Here is a 15,670-nt window from a genome sequence, read left to right as displayed (position 1 = left end):
CTTCACTGGGACTAAGGGACCTAGCCCGAACCATGAAAAACAGCCCCAGACCATCATTCCTCTTCCACCAAACTTTACAGTTGGAACTATGCATTTGGGCAGGTAGTGTTCTCTTGGCAACCCAGATTTGTCCGTTGGACTGCCAGATGGTGAAGCGTGATTCATCACTCCAGAGAATGTGTTTCCACTGCTCCAGAGTCGGAGAGCTTTACACCGCTTTACACCGCATTGCCTACGGTGATCTTAGGCTTGTGTGCAGATGCTCAGCCATGGAAATCCATTTCATGAAGCTCCCGACTAACAGTTAATGTGCTGACTTTGCTTCCAGACTGTTTGGAACTAGGAAGTGAGTGTTACAACCGAGGACAGAGGATTTTTACGCTCTACGTGCTTCAGCACTCATCAATCTCATTCTGTGAGCTTGTGTGGCCTACCACTTCGCGGACTGAGCTGTTGTTGCTCCTAGACATTTTCAACTTTACAATAACATCACCCACAGTTGATAGGGGCAGCTCTAGCAGGGCAGAAATTTGATGAACTGACTTGTTGGAAAGGTGGCATCCTATGACGGTGCCATGTTGAAAGTCACTGAGCTCTTCAGTAAGGCCATTCTACTGCCAATGTTTGTGTATTGAGATTGCATGCCTGTGTTCAATTTATACACCTGTCAGAAACGTGTGTGCCTAAAATAGCCGAATACGCTAATTTGAAGGGGTGTCCACATACTTTTGTATATAGAGTGTAGGTCTGGGTTTTCCAGGAAGCCTCTCCTTTCTTTTTGTTGTCAGAAAGCGATTTGAATTTATGTTGATGACGCCTTGAGATCATAATCTTTCACATGCTAACACTTGAATTTAATTATGAGTAAGTGTATGCCCTTTTAGAGGCAACGTTTACTCTGCTCACCTCACGTAATAGTGATGACTGATTGGTTCACTTTATAAATCGTCCAATTGATATGTATGGCATGAATCCACCAGAAGGGGTATATGACATCATAATGATGATGTGGAGTGATGATGAGTCATGGGACGTCAATGTGATGTGGCGGTTGAGCTAACAGGAGGACAAGGACAGGTGAAGCCTGACACACTGATGCTGATATCTCCTGTCACTCAAACCAGCCTCTGATGACACCATAGTGTTGTACTGCCTTGATTTCGACTTACTGTCAATCTTGCTTACATTACTCTGCTATCAAGAGCGTGAGTTACCACAAGAAAAATAAAATGTTATACTGTATAGCTACTCTGGAAGTTGGGCACAATGCTTGATGTGAGCAGATCCAATACATCTGAGGTGATGTTGTGTTTCCATGAACCAGTGGAATGTGTGTTGCTCTGCAAAAAGAAGATATTGGAAATGCTTCATAATATATTGAAGTAGTAGACAGAAAACCAGTCTGTGTGGGATTTGTATCTTGTTGACATGGCATTAACCATGGATAATGGAGGCATTTCCTCTCTAATAAGTCAGAGGTCAGGGAATTGCTAATAAAAGAAAAGGAGTCCACAAAGTTCAATGTCTATTTCCTATTGAGTTTAGGACCATATCTCTCCATCTCCATAGTTTTGTGTTGCATGAGTCCAATTTAATAGTGTTCCTTCAGGCAAGACAGAGACCACTAACATACAATGTCTGGGCGACAGTAGGGAGATTAAAAAGTGTTCCATGTATATACAGTATGATGTTGTTTTAACAGCAGGGTTGAGAAGGACACAGCTCAGCGTAACACCAAACCCCATACAATGACAAACCAAGCCTTGACTTGCTGGGAATGTTGTAACCGTAGGCCCTAATTGTAGAGTGCTGACGTGGACAGCAGTTTTGTTATGAACCTCTCCCCTCTGCTCTGCTTTAGAGTGCTTTCCTGCTGCTTGAGGCCCTAGAAAAGATGACATTGTTCTTCAAAATTATCAGATGGCCATGGCCGGCCTTGGAGGGAAAAAACATCACCATATGCCTCTCAACAGGAAGTGGTAAAACCAGAGTTGCCGTCTATATTACCAGTGAGGGCCGATCAGTGAAGTTATTGTCCTGGTTAAGAAGGTACTAACTCCAGTTTTCCATGAAATGTCTTATGCAAACAATCTGTGTCTGTATGTGTGTGTATTGTAGCATAGCTATATGGATCACAAATAACTGCTAGTGCAGTATAGTACTGGGCAAGACACAATTTGTGTCTCTCTACTCTTCACAAATTCTATGTTAAAAGTATAAAAATACACCACTACAACATTTCAGCTTGGCACCGACTTTCTATATCTGAAAAACCCTTGTCATATGACATCTAGCGGGTTTCACATGGATAATAAAACCTGTTTTCTTCTCTATAGAAAGTGTTGCGTATAAATGATGCACATCCCAATCCATGTGGCCAATTTGAGAAATATCATTCAATAAAACCCACCATGTGATGTGCATCTTCATTAAAGTAGAGATTGAAATAAATTACTTTCCTAGTGCTGTTTTTGCGAGGAAAGGGAGTGTTTTCCCATCCGAGTACCTCCACAAACTGAAAACCAATCAACCTACTTGAAACCCTCCCTCAAACAAAGTTGAACCACTTTTGTGTCACCAGCCTAGTCTATTGACTAACTCTGTTGATAAATAGTGGCATTTTCAAACACAACAGTGAGAAATCCAGTATATCATTGTTTTTAGAGGCAGACTCTCACATCTTTAGTCTTTTTAATAATGTGTTATCCTTCAGGTGCCCCTGGTGGAGCAGCACTACTTCACAGAGTTCTGGAAGTTCCTGAAACACAAATACAATGTGGAGAGGGTCAGTGGGGACTCCCAGCTCAATCTCCTTCATAGAGATTGACCGGAAAAATTCTGTCATCATCTGTACGGCCCATATTCTGGAGAACTACTTGAAAAGGCCTCACAGTGGAGATGACAACGCGATTCAACTTTCAGGTTTGACATTTCTTGATTACTACAATGTGAGTGATGATGGTTCACGTTCATGCAAATCTTTGACTGTGTGTTTTATCTCAGCCAATGCTTTGCCTTACCCCAAAGTCAGTTTGCTGCCCACAGCTGTGGAAGTTACCAGGGATTTGAATTGGAATCGAAAGTAAACAGGAGTGTGTTTCCTCTGAGAATTCATCTGACAGGTTTTTGTCAGTCAGTTGCTTCTGGCTCTCCTGCTTGCTCTTGCTGGCACTCGCCAGTCCAAGGTGGAATATCCCTCAGTGTAACATATGCTGTTTGTTGAAACGCCTGAGAGGGTTCAAGTTTTTTCTGCTGCTTTCCAGGCCACACGTCTGTTCAAGCCATCAGTGTGTGCCTTATCAAATTCACAAGAGAGCCTCTGTCACTGCATCAGACTGAATGTTCTACTCCAGACTCCTATGCCCCTCCGGGGAAGTGATTTGTAGCACTCCTGTTTTAAAGTTGTATTTGTGAATGTTCATACCTCATCACACATCTCTCGTTGCTGTGAAATGCACACTTAAACCCCCTTCTGATAAATGGCCTCTAGCGCCACAGTAGTCATGCAGTGTGGTTGAAACTGCATCGTAGACTTCCTAGAAAAGTGGTGGTTAGTGTGGGAGTACCTCAGACACAGAGGCAGGGAGGAAGACTGACATTTGTGGGTGTCAATAAGCCACTTGTATATTTACAGCACTAGCATTATGGGAGAGAAAACAAAGGAGAGGTTGAATACCGGTAGTAAAGCTAAAGCAAACTCTTGTTCCTAGGTAGCCTACAGCAATGTAACCAGACCCACGGTACAATGTAATGGGAAAATCAGACTTTAGAGGAGACAAAGTGATCAGCAGACCAAGCTGGCCTCATCAGACGCTTTTCTACAATCTATGAGGGTCAGGCGGTTTTAGACTGTTGAATGAGTAATAGCAGGGATGTTTATGATTTGAGATGTACACCAGCTGTGACCTGCAGTGTATCCATTATATGACACATGTTCTTATGTTAAACCAATACATTTCATTGTCTTTTTGTTGACTTGTGTTTTGCTCCGTATTTCTGTTGTGTAGATTTGTCACTGATTGCCATCACACACAAAAGGGATGAGTCTACCTCAGTAGAAAAAAAGGTTCCAAAAGGGTTCTTTGCAGAGGGATAGGGTTCTACCAAGAACTGTTTTGATCTGAAGAACCCCTTTTTGGAAGACAAAGGTTATTTGTAAGGCAAAGTGTTCTACTAGAACCTTTAACTTCATAAGAACTGTTGTTGGAAGAAAGGGTTCTTTCATGATTTTTTGGAAGGCAAGAGGGCTTCTTTAAAAGGCAAGAAGGATTCTATATATATATATATATATTTCCCAGCATGCTCTATTGCAGGGTAATTTTCATAATTGTTTGTTTTAATATCTGTTTTTTTATTAATTTATTCATCTCATGCTACACAAAGATAAATAGCATAGATTTTTCTAAACTAATCCACTCTGTTAGTAGTTGGACTTATTGCACCCGTTACTGAGATGGTTGTTCCAGTTTAGATGATTGGGGTAGTCTCAGTATTCAATCATCCCTACCCTTGCAGTCATTCTGAATGCAGGTTGTGGGTGATAAAATATTCCACTTGTTGGATATCCTAAACTCTGGCTTGATTCCTATATGAATTAAACTTCACTTTGCAAGCCAACATAATGTGACTTTCAGGCCTGATGTGGCCTGTGAACCAGGAGTTTCCTAACACCACTGTGTTAGGGTAAAACTTGACCGTCAAAGAAAGGTCTTATGATATACTGTGCCTTCAGAAAGTATTCACAGTACTTGACTTTTATACCATTTTGTTGTGTTACAGGCTGAATTTAAAACAGATTACATTGAGAATGTTGGTCACTGGCCTACACACAATGCCCCATAATGGCAAAGTGGAATTAGGTTTATAGACATTTTTACAAATTAATTAAAAACAAAAAGCTGAAATGTCTTCAGTCAATACGTATTTGTTGTTATGGCAAGCCTAAATATATTCAATAGTAAAAATGTTCTGAACAAGTCACATATGTTGCAAGCACTCACTCCGTGTGCAATAATAGTGTTTAACATGATTTTTTTAATGAGTACTTCATCTCTGTACCCCATACATACAATTATCTGTAAGGTTTTCCAATGCCTTGCAAAGAAGGGCACCTATTGGTAGATGGGTAAAAATAATAAAAAGCAGACATTGAATATCTCTTTGAGCATGGTGAAGTTATTAATTAGTGTATCAATGGTGTATCAATACACCCAGTCACTACAGAGATACAGGTGTCCTTCCTAACTCTGTTGCCGGAGAGGAAGGAAACCGCTCAGGAATTTCATCATGACGCCAATGGTGACTTTAAAACAGTTATAGAGTTGAATGGTTGTGAAAAGGCTAAGGATAGATCAGCAAATTTAAAGTTACTCCACAATACTAACCTAAATGACAGAGTGAAAATAAAAAAGCCTGTACATAATCCTAAACATTCATCCTGTTTGCAATAAGGTACTAAAGTACAAAAATATGGCAAAGAAATTAACTTTATGTCCTGAATACAAAGCTTTATGTTTGGGACAAATCCAACACATCACTCTGTCACTCTGTATAATGATAGGAGACAGGCGCAGGAATACGTGATAGGTTTTTTTTCCCAACAATTGTTTACAGACATATTATTTCACTTATAATTCACTGTCACAATTCCAGTGGGTCAGAAGTTTACATACACTAAGTTGACTGTGCCAAAAAAAAAAAAAAAAAAAAAAAGTTGACTGTGCCTGTAAAAGCTTGGAAAATTCCAGAAAATTATGTCATGGCTTTAGAAGCTTCTGATACGCTAATTGACATCATTTGAATCAATTGCAGGTGTACCTGTGGATGTGTTTCAAGGGCTACCTTGACTCAGTGCCTCTTTGCTTGACATCGTGGGAAAATCAAAAGAAATCAGCCAAGACCCCAGAAAAAAAATTGTAGACCTCCACAAGTCTGGTTCATCCTTGGGAGCGATTTCCAAATGCCTGAAGGTACCACGTTCATCTGAACAAACAATAGTACGCAAGTATAAACAGCATGGGACCACACAGCCGTCATACCGCTCAGGAAGGAGACGCATTCTGTCTCCTAGAGATGAACGTACTTTGGTGCAAAAAGTGCAAATCAATCCCAGAACAGCAGCAAAGGACCTTGTGAAGATGCTGGAGGAAACAGGTACAAAAATATCTATATCCACAGTAAAACAAGTCCTATATCGACATAACCTGAAAGGCCGCTCAGCAAGGAAGAAGCCACTTCTCCAAAACCGGCATAAAAAAGCCAGACTACGGTTTGCAACTGCACATGGGGACAAAGATCGTACTTTTTGGAGAAATGTCCTCTGGTCTGAAGAAACAAAAATAGAACTGTTTGGTCATAATGACCATCGTTATGTTTGGAGGAAAAAGGGGGAGGCTTGCAAGCCGAAGAACACCATCCCAACCGTGAAGCACGGAGGTGGCAGCATCATGTTGTGGGGGTGCTTTGCTGCAGGAGGGACTGGTGCACTTCACAAAAAAGATGGCATCATGAGGGAGGAAAATTGTGTGGATATATTGAAGCAACATCTCAAGACATCAGTCAGGAAGTTAAAGCTTGGTCGCAAATGGACAATGACCCCACGCATACTTCCAAAGTTGTGGCAAAATGGCTTAAGGACAACAAAGTCAATAGAAAAATGTGTGGGCAGAAGTGAAAAAGGTTGTGCGAGCAAGAAGGCCTACAAACAGGAGGAATGGACCAAAATTCACCCAACTTATTGTGGGAAGCTTGTGGAAGGCTGCCCGAAACGTTTGACCCAAGTTAAATAATTTAAAGGCAATGCTACCAAATACTAATTGAGTGTATGTAAACTTCTGACCCACTGGGATGAAAGAAATAAAAGCTGAAATAAAATCATTCTCTCTACTATTATTCTGACATTTCACATTCTTAAAATAAAGTGGTGATCCTAACTGAACTAAAACAGAGCATTTTTACTCGGATTAAATGTCAGGAATTGTTTAAAACTGAGTTTAAATGTACTTGGCTAAGGTGTATGTAAACTTCTGACTTCCAACCAACTGTATATATGTGTTTGTTTTGGGCTTTGTCCTCGTCGTTTTCATGATGTACTTTATTTTGTTTGGAGAAATAAAACTCCCTATTACATATTCCTGCGCCTGTCTCCTGTCATTATACAGTGTGACAGAATAATCGACCCATCTAAACGGAGACAGCGCAAAAGGCCGAGCTGGTGACCATCGTAGAGACAGTCCAGCATCACGAGGACTGTCTCTCCAGACCCGGCAGTGCCATGGAGAGCTTGCTGGCAACCATCCTGCGTTTGGAGGGGAATGTGCAGTCCCTCCGGTCTCCAGCACCGGTTCTGGCATCAGCCCCCACACCACCAGTACCTGCCTCCGTCCCATCTGAGCCGGTCCGCGGAATATCCCTGTCCCCTCTGCAATGCGACTTATACCTCGCTCGCTACTCCGAGGTTGTCTCCGGGAGAGACAGGGTTGCCACCATCATCTTGGCACTGACCAGACGGGCCCTGGACTGTCTGGGAAACGGGCGGATCCGAGGTCGAGTCGTACGAGCGCTTCACCTTCCTCTTCCGCTCGGTGTTTGATCATCCTGTGGAGGGACGAGAAGGGGGTGAGTGCCTACTCCAACTACGCCAGGGATCTAGGACCACCTATGGAGTTCCGAATCATCGCGGTCTCCACCGGATGGGATGAGTCGGCTCTGGTCATCGTGTTCCCGCAACGAACTGCGGGAGGAGGTACAGATGAAGTTAGCCTGCCGGGATGACAACCTGTCACTCGACCAGCTCATCGGGATTGTGATCCGGTTGGACAACCTCCTGCGATTCCGACGAAGATCTGTGCGGAATCCGGAGCCCATGGCTACACCTGCTCCGTGGCCAGAGCCGATGGAGGTGGGCTCTGCACGTTTTACTGAGGCAGAGCATAGGAGAAGGAGGAATCTGGGCCTCTGCTCCTATTGTGGAGAAAGAAGTCATTTCTCCCCGACCTGCCCTCTATCTACTAATAGGCGAGGAGTAATGCCCTTTGGCCTGTCTAATACTCCTTCAGTCTCACAAGCCTTTATTAACGAAGTGTTTTGGGACATGCTGGGACGGGGCATAGTGGTTTAAATAGACAACATTTTGGTCTATTCTGCTGACCGCGCCCAGCATGTCTCGTTAGTCAGGTCTGTGCTGGGAAGACTGTTAGAGCATGATCTATATGTTAAACAAGAGGAATGTTTGTTTTTCCAGCAGTCCGTGTCCTTTTTGGGCTACCTCATATCCACGGAGGGAGTGGAGATGGAGGAGCAACACGTAAGCACAGTCAGGTCATGGCCCATCCCCAACTCCGTGAAAGCAGTCCAGCGATTCCTGAGGTTCGCCTACTACTTCCAGAGGTTTATCCAGGGCTTCAGCATGGTGGTCGTGCCTCTTACCCCCCTCTTGAGAGGAGGTCCCCAGCGGCTTCCTTGGACGGCGGAGGCGGAGAGGGTGTTTGAGACACTGAAGGCACACTTCACCACTGCTCCCTTGCTGGCATATCCCGACCCCTCACTCCCCTTCATCGTCGAGGTGGATGCCTCCACAGTAGGAGTTGGGGCAGTGCTGTCCCAGCACACCGGAACTCCTCCAAAACTGCGGCCCTGCGTCTTCTACTCCAAGCAGCTGAGCCCCGCCTACAGGAACTACGAAGTAGGGGACCGGGACCTCTTGGCGGTAAAGAAGGCTCTGAAGGCGTGGAGGCACTGGCTGGAGGGTTCCAAACACCCTTTCCTGGTGTGGACGGACCACCGCAACCTGGAGTACATCAGGGCAGCGAAGAGGCTAAACCCGAAACAGGCCAGGTGGGCTCTATTCTTTGCCAGGTTCCAATTAACGCTTTCCTATAGGCCAGGTTCGAAGAACGTGAATGATGCAGAGGAGAGGCAGAGAGAGGAGACACCCATCATCCCTCCGTCCCGTATCATTGTGCCATAGGTGTGGGACGTGGACGCTGACATAAGGCAGGCCCTGCGTACGGAACCCGCACCTGCACAGTGCCCGGAGAACTGTGCCTACATCCCCACGGGTGTGCGGGACTGCCTCCTTACTTGGGCGCACACGGCGCCTGTGTCGGGTCATCCTGGGATAAGCCGTACCATCGCCTGCCTGACTGAGAAGTAATGGCGGCCCACCCTGGCTAGGTACTCCCGGGTTTATGTCTCTTCCTGTTCCATCTGTGCCCAGTCAAAGACACCCTGCGTCCCTGTGGTCGTCCCCGAGGCCGGTGTCGTCCCGCTGCTGGTGCAGCGCATCAGGGGTACTGTCACGGATCCCCCCGTACTGCTGCTCATTCCGTTCACCAGCTCCGGAGGTCTACGTCACCAGCCTTCAAGGCATCACTGAATTGGAATCATTACCACCAACCCCGGACGGTCTTGTCTCATTATGCACACCTGGTTCCCATTCCCCCTGATTAGTATGTGTATATACAGTGGGGCAAAAAAATATTTAGTCAGCCACCAATTGTGCAAGTTCTCCCACTTAAAAAGATGAGAGAGGCCTGTAATGTTCATCATAGGTACACTTCAACTATGACAGACAAAATGAGAAAAAAAAAATCCAGAAAATCACATTGTAGGATTTTTTATGAATTTATTTGCAAATTATGGTGGAAAATAAGTATTTGGTCACCTACAAACAAGCAAGATTTCTGGCTCTCACAGACCTGTAACTTATTCTTTAAGAGGCTCCTCTGTCCTCCACTCGTTACCTGTATTAATGGCACCTGTTTGAACTTGTTATCAGTATAAAAGACACCTGTCCACAACCTCAAACAGTCACACTCCAAACTCCACTATGGCCAAGACCAAAGAGCTGTCAAAGGACACCAGAAACAAAATTGTAGACCTGCACCAGGCTGGGAAGACTGAATCTGCAATAGGTAAGCAGCTTGGTTTGAAGAAATCAACTGTGGGAGCAATTATTAGGAAATGGAAGACATACAAGACCACTGATAATCTCCCTCGATCTGGGGCTCCACGCAAGATCTCACCCCGTGGGGTCAAAATGATCACAAGAACGGTGAGCAAAAATCCCAGAACCACATGGGGGGACCTAGTGAATGACCTGCAGAGAGCTGGGACCAAAGTAACAAAGCCTACCATCAGTACATACTACGCCACCAGGGACTCAAATCCTGCAGTGCCAGACGTGTCCCCCTGCTTAAGCCAGTACATGTCCAGGCCCGTCTGAAGTTTGCTAGAGAGCATTTGGATGATCCAGAAGAAGATTGGGAGAATGTCATATGGTCAGATGAAACCAAAATATAACTTTTTGGTAAAAACTCAACTCGTCGTGTTTGGAGGACAAAGAATGCTGAGTTGCATCCAAAGAACACCATACCTACTGTGAAGCATGGGGGTGGAAACATCATGCTTTGGGGCTGTTTTTCTGCAAAGGGACCAGGACGATTGATCCGTGTAAATGAAAGAATGAATGGGGCCATGTATCGTGAGATTTTGACTGAAAACCTCCTTCCATCAGCAAGGGCATTGAAGATGAAACGTGGCTGGGTCTTTCAGCATGACAATGATCCCAAACACACAGCTGTAATTGCTGCCAAAGGTAATTCTAACATGGATTGCCTCAGGGAGCTGAATACTTATGGAATCAAGATATATACTGAAAGTGTTTTATTTTTCGTAAATTATAACATTTGTAAAAAAAAAAATAATAATGTTTTCACTTTGACATTACATAGTATTTTGTGTAGATCGTTGACAATTTTTTTAATAATAATAATTTAATCCATTTTAATCCCATCTTGTAACACAGCAAAATGTGGAATAAGTCAAGGGGTGTGAATACTTTCTGAAGGCAATGTATGTAATGTATTGTCATATATAATTAAATAGTGAAGGCTAATAAGGCTGGTGGAACCATTAGTAGAGGGTTCTAGGAAGAACCCTCCAAAAATAAAAGGGTTCTCGGAAGAACCCTTCATAGAGGGTTCTAGGAAAAACCTTAAAATTATAAAGTTATTGGTAGAACCCTTCATAGAGTGTTCTAGTTAGAACCATATACAGGGGTTTCTATGAATAACCCTACATGAAGGATTCTAGGGAGAACCCTCTGCAAAGGGTTCTACCTAGCACCAAATAGGGTTCCTCAATGGGGACAAACCGAAGAACCCTATATGGTTCTACTTAGCACCTTTTTTTCTAAGAGTGTACAACCACAGTATGATCCGTTACCTGAAGCAGAAGCACAAAAAAGCCATATTAAGGAAAGAGCAGAAGGATACAGCGGCCCTCCCACAGACCCTGGGCTTGGCCATCTCACCCGAAGTTGGTGGAGCCAATAAAATGGAGGAAGCCGAGGAGCACATTCTACAAGTAAATACCATGCACTAAGCTACATCTCTTTTTTTCTCCCTCTTTCTCTCTCTCTCTAGACACACACACCCTCATCATTCTCATTCTTGCCCTCCCTCTGTTCATTGAACAATTTCCTCCCTCCCAGTCAAGCACTTCCCCACCCTCCCTCAGTCCCTCCCTCATTCAGTTAGTACACTGCTCAGTGCAAACCCCTGCTCGGCCAAGCTGTTTCCAATGTTCCACATGGCCCCCGCACTCCAGGCAGCCATAAATCTTACCATGCCTCTCATACTTTCACCACACAGGAAAATGTTGGAAACAGCTTTTTATTTTAACTCTCTACAGGTCACACTGAACTGGTGATGTAAGTTGTTATTGTTTAATTTTATCACTAATCTATGTGATTGATTTAACGGAACACTACTTTGGAAGTATTGAATTGCTAATCTTTATTACAGAGTTAGATGCTTTCTGATATATGTGAAACCTTGTCATATTAGTTTGGATGTTTTTGCTCATTCATTCAACTCATGTTTTGTCTTTTGTAGATCTGTGCAAACGTGGACTCATATAAAATTGTGACAGTAAACCTTGGGGAAAACAACAACACTAAAACATTGCCACTGCTGAACAGAGAAAATAGGTACTCTTGTTATTTCCAGTGGAGAGAGAATGAATTAAGAGATGCATATACTGAAATCCTACCTGCGACCTAGGCACCCAGAGCAGTGGGTGGTCCGGAAATAACAAAATGATGAGATTACACATTTAATTTCATGTTCTACTGTACTACCGATAAGATTATTTTTCAACCATTTTTCATACCAAGTGTCATGACACCCTGTTATACCCCAAATGTACATTCCAAAGCAATTATCTATGTTTTCCTACAGCTGAAAAAGAGGAGAATCAGAAGGTGAAAGTTTGTGCTGAGCATTTACGGCAGTACAACTAGGCCCTGTACCTAAGCAAAACCATACGCATGTGTGATGCCTTCAGGTTCCTGGACAAATACTTTTACGAGGAGCTGAAGAAGAAAGTGACCCCTGAGGGCGAGGTTGCCATCATTAAGACCGACACAGAGAGATTCCGCTTCACACTTTTTAAGGGTAGCATACTGTATATCTAGTGTTTTTAGTCTGTAAAGTAGCCCTACATTGATGTCTGGGAGTTTAACTATTTTGCATGGCTTTCTTCCAAATATACTTTCTTGCAGATAGCAAAGAGAAACTGCAGGAATTGGCTAAGCTTCCCCAGTATGAATATAATATCCTCTCTAAGTTGAGAACCCTGATCCTGCCAGAGTTTACATTTAGAGAGAAGGCGAGTGGGATCATGTTCACCAAGACCCATTGCAGTGCCATTGCATTAGCTCAATTGGTTCAGGAGAACTCAAAGTTTGAGGAAGTCTGAGTAAAAGCTTACCATGTGATTGGAGGAGGAGACCAGAGTAAAGTGAAACCAATGACTGCTGTGAGTGCACTGTTTCCAATTTTATTCGGAGAGTATTCAGACCCCTTGACTTTTTCCATATTTTGTAATGTTACAGCCTTATTTTGAAATTGATTATATTGTTTCTTCCCCTCATCAATCTACACACAATTACCCATAATGACAAAGCAAAAACGGAAATATCACATTTACATAAGTATTCAGACCCTTTACTTAGTACTTTGTTGATGCACCTTTGGCAGCGATTACAGCCTCGAGTCTTGGCACACCTGTATTTGGGGAGTTTCTGCCATTTTTCTCTGCTGATCCTCTCAAGCTCTGTCAGGTTGGATGGGGAGCGTCACTGCACAGTATTTCTTTTTTTATATATATACATTTGCCAAAATGTACTGTTTTCGCTTTGTCATTATGGAGTATTGTGTGTAGATTGATGAGAAAATACAAATACATCATACAGTTTAGAATGAGGCTGTAACGCAACAAAATGTGGAAAAAGTGAAGGTCTCTGAAGACTTTCCAAATGCACTGTATTTTATTTTGCACACATTTGTGTTTATCAGGCAGAACAAAGGGAAGTTTTGGAACTGGAGGTGAACTTGCTGATGGCAACAACAGTAGCTGAAGACGGTCTGGACATAGCAGCATGTAACTTTTTGATACGATAGCTTGTGACCAATGAGATCACTATGATTCTGGTCAGTGATTTAAAAGGTTAACTGGCTTTGCCAAAAACATGTCATTATTAGTCAATATCCACGGTGTCATTATTAACTAAGAACTATGAACTAAGATTCTCTATTGTCCGCTAACTCTTTGGTATGCGCCACATGAGATAAATAGTATAATGTATTAGCAGTATAATGGTGTATAATGTATAATGGTTAGCAGACAACGTATTCACGGTACAATGGTTAGTAGACATCATCATACTGTTAGCATCACTTCAAGCTCCCGTTGCCATGGTTTAATGAGAGCATGTTTACTGTTTTTATGTCTTAGGCCCGAGGCAGAGGCGAGGACAGTAGTTACACTTTAGTGGCGGGGGAGGGTTCTGGGGTTGCTGAGCGAGAGTGTCAGTGAGTACCATGAGAAGATAATGAGCAAAGCCACCGATAAAGTCAAGAAATTAGATCAAGCGGAATATGATAAAAGGATATGCCTCCACTCTCAAATCGTAACTTCCAGTTTGATATTAAATGAATTGTTTTCCTGCAATTGAGCAAAATCATTTTAAGATTTGATTGACTTCTCAAACCTAGTTGAGTCAACATCCATAATGTAAAAAATGTATATACTAATTGTATTTCAATTGTTAGTTGCTAGATTAAGGAATTCCACATTCAGGCGATCATGGATGAAAGAGTGCGAACAACCATGAAAAAGCGTAAAGGCATGAAATAGGAGACCCCGTCCAAAGTGAAGCTCAGCTGTGGAAGCTGCAATAAACCAGTCAACGTGAAACACCAATTTAAGTATGTTCTGCTGCAAACACTGTCCTCTTGTCAAAGTAACCCAACCTGTGCAAGATCGTAGCCTAATATATAGTACACAGTTGTTGGTAAATATTTTTTGTCATGCACGCATATGTTATAGCGTTAGAAAATTGAAAAATATACCCCAAAACCCAATATTTTAATTTACAATGCATACCTCGATACAGAATCCAGACCCTCAACAAAAGATTAAGTTACTACTGAAACAATGTCTGAATGAAAAGTTCCCGGCGAAAGAGAAAACACATCACTTGTTGACCTATAATAGACAACATTTGACGTTAAAGTCTGAAAGACACTTGCTCATCTAGCAAATCAGGAGTATGTTTTGTTGCCTGAAGATTATGATCACTTGCCTGAAAATGTAAATGAACTTTTTACATGCAGGAAAGCCATAGACTGACTGTAGAAAACATTACGAACACATTCCTAATATTAAGTTGCACACCCTTTTGCCCTCAGACAGCCTCAATTTGTCGGGGCATGACCTCTACAAGGTGTCGAAACCGTTCCACAAGGATGCTGGACTATGTTGACTCCAATGCTTCCCACAGTTGTGTCAAGTTGGCTGGATGTCCTTTGGGTGGTGGACCATTCTGGATACACACAGGAAAATGTTGTGTGAAAAAAAAATCCAGCAGCGTTGCAGTTCTAGACACACTCAAACCGCTGTACCTGGCACCTACTACCATACCCCATTCAAAGGCACTTAAATACTTATTTAACCGGTCTCCTCCCCTTCATCTACACTGATTGAAGTGGATTTAACAAGTGACATCAATAAGGAATCATAACTTTCACCTGGATTCACCTAATCAGTCTATGTCATGGAAAGAGAAGGTGTTCCTAATGTTTTGTACTCTCAGTGTATATTTCCTGCTTTTCACCTACACATAGGGGATGAATCAGAAAGATCAGAATTCTTAGTATTTTTGTTGTTTTCAGTAAAAAAAAAACTCAGGATGCTGAACTTGCCCGACTGCCATAAATTGTCTGTCTTGGGACAATTGGGAGGAACCAAAATGATCAGTTTTAGGCTACTGGAATTCTTTCTGTTTGGTTGTTTTACCTGCCCAATGGGGCAACCTCAGAGGAGGCTCAACTTGCGCGTCTGCTCAGTTCACTTGCCCCAGGCAATAAGGCAACCTTTTAAAAAATCCCTGAATAGATATTCAAACATTTAAATCTATATCTACTGTAAGTGCATGTTACAAAGCTAATGCCAGTTGTCCACTCTCATTGATTTTTTCCTGCAGAGATGGGGTTCAATAATGCTCTACCGTGGAATTGAGGTACTTACTGGTGATGTGTGATGAGAAGAAGAACATCAACAAGTGGAGTGAGCTGGGTATCCAGTTACCTGCCTCTGACTATGC

At 42.8% G+C, this 15,670-nt stretch overlaps 1 pseudogene; it reads left to right on the top strand.

Annotated features, from left to right (window-relative positions):
- The first annotated feature begins 1,266 nt into the window (after positions 1 to 1,266).
- Positions 1,267 to 14,334, top strand: LOC120057763 (annotated as a pseudogene).
- Positions 14,335 to 15,670: the final 1,336 nt, after the last annotated feature.

Source organism: Salvelinus namaycush, chromosome 13 (assembly GCF_016432855.1).
Source record: "Salvelinus namaycush isolate Seneca chromosome 13, SaNama_1.0, whole genome shotgun sequence".
In the NCBI taxonomy this organism is placed as follows: Eukaryota; Metazoa; Chordata; class Actinopteri; order Salmoniformes; family Salmonidae; genus Salvelinus; species Salvelinus namaycush.
The sequence above is the reverse complement of the archived record's forward strand: the minus strand, read 5'-3'. Positions and strand labels throughout refer to the sequence as shown.